This window comes from Motacilla alba, chromosome 1, assembly GCF_015832195.1.
Source record: "Motacilla alba alba isolate MOTALB_02 chromosome 1, Motacilla_alba_V1.0_pri, whole genome shotgun sequence".
NCBI classification, from domain to species: Eukaryota; Metazoa; Chordata; class Aves; order Passeriformes; family Motacillidae; genus Motacilla; species Motacilla alba.
Genome location: NC_052016.1, coordinates 16190543 through 16195518, shown reverse-complemented (window position 1 = coordinate 16195518; position 4976 = coordinate 16190543). Strand labels below are relative to the sequence as shown.

General features: G+C 35.9%; 1 long non-coding RNA gene across 1 annotated transcript; it reads right to left on the bottom strand.

The window, feature by feature from the left end:
- Positions 1-2116: 2116 nt before the first annotated feature.
- LOC119696884 lies at positions 2117-4768 on the bottom strand. The gene is made up of 3 exons (XR_005255684.1): positions 4673-4768; positions 3108-3272; positions 2117-2288 (listed from the first exon to the last, which is right to left on the bottom strand). It is a non-coding gene; the product is annotated as an uncharacterized LOC119696884 (long non-coding RNA).
- Between the last annotated feature and the right edge of the window lie 208 nt (positions 4769-4976).

Sequence of the window (4976 nt, the reverse complement as noted above, 5' to 3'; positions counted from 1 at the left end):
TCCATCCACAGGACAAGACTAATTGCTTTGATACAGGAAAGTGTTTCACCAAAGAGAAGAAGGGACTGCTTTAAAAAAAAGACAAAGCACCTATAAAGTGGATCATATTACCATTTAGCTATTGAAAATGTGAGGAGTTAAATTATTTGTACTTACAAAATATTCTGTCCTTGCAGACAGCTCAGTAGTCTGCAAGAGGCATTGCTCTAGAGTTTGCTTTTCACTCTGCTTGGAACAGAATAGATCTGTTGTGCATCAGGAAAAATAATTACTGTTTTCTAAGAGTTTTTTACTATTTTGATATTATTTTATTGTATCTAGTAAACTACTAGAATCCATGGAAATATCTTACGGTTTTTAAAAAAATATTGCACATTGTCATGGCAAGAGCCAGTTACCATACTGAACAGATTATTTTGTAAATGTTTGAATTGATTTTTCAATTCAGTCTGAAACATAAATACAGCTGATGGATGTACACAAGAATTACTGTAATTTTTTTTTTACTTTTTTTCAAACCTGAAAGGAAACATTTTGTGTGATAATTCTATCATTTCATTTTACAAGAAACACCTGGGGAAATTACTTTTAATCCATGTGAAACCATACACATAGTGTCGTGAAAATGTAAAAAAATAAAATTCTATACTTCTTTATTTCCAAAGAAACCACTTTTGTTATTGACATGACAAAACTCTGGAAAAGGACACACAATGGCAGATATTCTCAGTCCCTTTATAAACAAACACATATACATTCAACCTTTCAAGAAAGTCCTTTTGCCCTTCCAACATCTCATTTTAGATAATAATACTTGTACACTTTCTTCACATTAAAGAAGGAAACCAAACCTTGCTTAGAAAATGTACCAGTTGTGGAATATTTAAGTGTCTAAGATTTGAACTCCTTCTTGTATCCTTCCCCACTAAGTATTCACATTAAGTCTTGAATATGCAGGTCTGATTTACCTGTTGAGATGGGCAAAAAAGTATTCATAAAAATAAATGCAACTTCTAATGCTGGCCCTGCAGCAGCCAAAGTATAAAATGCATTAGTCCTACATGACAAGCTCCATTTCTGGGATTTTTTTACTAATATCCGAACATCTTCACCAGGAACTAGAGGGGAAAGAAGCACACGATATTTTTTATTTTTTATATTTTTAGAATGAGAATACCCTCAAGCTGAGAGTCCTGATACTTCTGGGCTTCTTCCCACAATGACATCTTTTCAATGGAGAAATCATAATAAATGTTTTTAGACTAAAATCAGGATTCCATAGGATTTATGCTGAGGTGATTGTTGGCTTTCTACAATTTTGGTTTCCTACAGCAGTATCCCAAGTGATTTGGGAGTGAACTGAATTGTTGCATGACAAAAACATATTATTGAATGATCGAAATGTAGCTAAATCTGGGAGACTTGTGCACCTTGTTAGAAATTGTTAGAAATTTTGATGAAAATATAAATTTAGGGACATTTTGGAGGTTCTCTCTTTTATTTCACACAGTATTTCTCTCAGAGGGTGCTTGTTAGAGCAGTGCTCTCTGTTCTGGCCCCAGGTCTCTGAGGAACTCATCAGTGGTCCTTCAGGGATCAATGGAAGACTCTTACTTAACTGTGAAACTGAGACACCATTTACAAACAGGGGTCCTTGCAGGACAGGAGAGGTCGTTTCCAGGGAGGTTTAAAGTGAAAAGAAGGAAATCAATATGTAGTTTTAAAAATAACTGTGTTCAGGGAAGAGAGGAAGCAATCATACAATGGGACATTTTTAAATTGTTTACTTTGTGTGCTACAGTGCCAGGCAGCAAGTACAGCATTTTCTATGCCACACATGGAGCAGGAAGCATTTTCCCCAACGGAAAACAACACCAATAAGTGGCACAATAAATTGTAGCATCTTCAAGAAAGAGCAATAATTTTAAAGAAAGGAAGAAATATATGAGAATAATTGGAAATAAATTCTAAAAGCCACGCAAATTGTCAGCTCCACTTTGTAAATTTACCCCTTTGAGAGTTATCTTATTTTGACTGTTTTTCATTGAACAGAGGACAGTCTCACGAGTTTATGTCAAATGGTTTGTATTTACCTGAACTAATTTGTAGAGTCACACTCTAATCAGCTATTCAGCCTGGAGGCATTGGTGGGGGAGCAGGAGTCAGAGCCAGGTTTTCCACAGGTTGGTCAGCTCTCACCTGATTGCATGAATTCTGACAAGTTCAAAGTGATTCACAGCTTTCATTCTGGAAAATCAAGTCATCTCTGTTTCCAGTTCCACATCCTCCTGAAATTTAAAAATCCACTGTTAAATGCCTAACTTAGCCCCCTTCTCAAGTTCTTTTGAGAACTTTCCCAGACTACCGCTCAGATTATGGCAGTATACCTGAAACCTGTGATACAGACATTAAAATACAGAACTTGCATTTAAAAACTAATTTATTTTTTGAGATCTTGGCATAAATTAGTGCTTGCAGGGAAGAGAGGATCCAAGATCCTTGCAATGACACCTTCAGTAAGGTCAGTCAAGACCCCCTGAACTGCTGCTCTGCTTGGCTCCAATAATGCAGCTGGCACATGGTTTTAGCATGACCTCTCTGGCTCATGCAGGATCCATTGCAACTGGCTAATTTAAACTCCATTAAAAACACCTCCTAAGTATCTTACACACAGAAGACTGTTCTCCATGACCTTTCCTGCCTCTGCAGGAACAGTTCTTATTGACTATTTACAAGTGTCTTATCTCTGTACAATTTAATCAGTTTTGCAGCAGAAACCCCCGAGGCAGTGTTGAAAGGAAGGTTCAGATTCTCCACCACAGATGTTGATCATCACAGTTAAGGACACAAATCAGTCTTTAACTGTGGTGAATATTTGATGAAAAAGAATTTTATTTGTTATTTGCCTGGATTTTTTTTCAGAAGTCTTCATTGAATTTATGTAATTAAAGTAATTAAATTAATTTATATATTATATTACTTTATATATTATATATATTATATAATATATATAACTTTATGTTTTATATATTGTATTACTTTATGTAATTAAAGTAATTAAAGTATCAAAGCATCATCAAAATAAAGCTGTTAAAAAGCACCCGTACCTGAGAAAACAAAATATTTCTGCAGTACATGCTGTGTCACAAAATGCAGCCGTTATCCACAGAGCACAAGAGAAATTTTCTCCCATTGCCAACTTCATTTTATACTACTTGCTATTTTTTCACCTTTTAAGAATTTCTATCCTCTTTATCACTGAAGAAAAAGGCCTGTAAAATAAAGGCCTTTAAGGTCTAAAAGGCCTGTAAAATAAAACCCGGGTAAATTAGCTTCAATGTTAATATTTAATAATAGTCACAAATTCCTGGTTGTAGAGTTTTCTTTTTGTCTTCTTTGTTTCAACGATCAGTAAAATGTTAGTTAAAACAAAACTAAAACAAGAAAAAAACCTCCCTAAATTAACAATGAAACCAACTGAAACAGTTCCAAAATGGGAAAGAATGAGGGGGGGAAAATGCTGTAGTACAAACAACAAACAAACAAACACACCTAAGTAAAGATTCCTAAAATACCAAAGGGTCATAGAAGCCTCATCCCATTTTCAAAAGAGACAAAGGAGAAGCAGTAAGGACTCAGTGGATTTAGGGAAGCATTATTTTTACAAGGGCATGTTGTGATAGAACAAGGTATTCAAACTTAAAGAAAATAGGTTTAGATTATTTTTTTAGATTTTCTTTTTAAGAACATTGCTGCTACTTTTCCAATGCCAGAAAATGAGAAAAGAAATGGACAGGAAAGGCTTTTCTTTTCCTCGGCAATCAAACTACACAGTTGCCAAACAAATCCGTATTTTCATCTCCTATGGAAACTGCCAGTATATCATGGTTAACTCAACTGTACAGATAATTGGACTTAGGAGACTGGGAAGGCTGTTTGAAAAAGGCTGCTGCTCTCACTGATGGATTTTAGTAATATGACAGAGACAAGCTTCTGCATCTTTTACAACTCTTCTGTCATCTGTGTGTTAAGTATTGCAATAATTGTCTCTGTTTTACCCATTCTAGACTTGTGTGGTTATTTTGAGACAAAAATCCCCAGCTGATTCATGTGGACTTCGTGGTGGAAAGAAACCACTGAGCCTCTTGCAAGGGCTGAAAGAAGGGAGCAAATGCAGGGGCAAGAAGAACGATGTTGAAATTTAGAAAGTATTGGGAGAACATGATGCAGAAAAGAGTTACTGTTACTTGATCTCCCAGAGGGAGCTGTGTCAGGTTTCCTACAATTAAAAGTTGTCTAGAATTCAGCCTGGGAACACAAGGACACAGAAGTTGGGGGGAAAGTGGGATGTAAAGGCTTTACTCTCCTTTGCTGCCTAACCTGGCTTGTCTGGCTTTTTCTCTTTAAAAAGTTGAGCCAACTAGTTTATAGTTTAAAACCCAATGAATTTTCTTTAGCATAAAAGCCTTCTGATCTTCCTTGGGAAGCTTACTCTCAGAAAACAAATAAAACAAAAAAATAAACAAACAAACACCATTACAAAAACCACACACACAAATACCAAAAAAAACCCAACCAAACCCAAAACAAATAAAACAAAAAAAAAATTGGTCTGGACAGGTGTCCCTTCTGGTTTGGGCCTTCATCATAGTTATCTATCTCCCTGTATTACCTGGCACAGGGCAGCTGTCAGTGGGGACCCTCTGTCCCCACAGGCCCTGACAGGGTACATCTGGAACAAGAGAGGAGCAGAAGTACCAACCTGAAAACAGAAAAAAGAGTAGAGTGAAAAAACAGAAGAAAAGAGTTGAGTGAAAAGAATAAGGCATGAGGAGAATATGTATCTGTGCAATTTAGAATTACAGCAGCAGTCTGGAAGAAATTCATGTAGGAGCTTTGTCTGCTTATGAAATCAGGTAGAGATACACTAAAAACAAACTCTTTTGTCCTAACATAACCTTTCAGATAATCAAAAG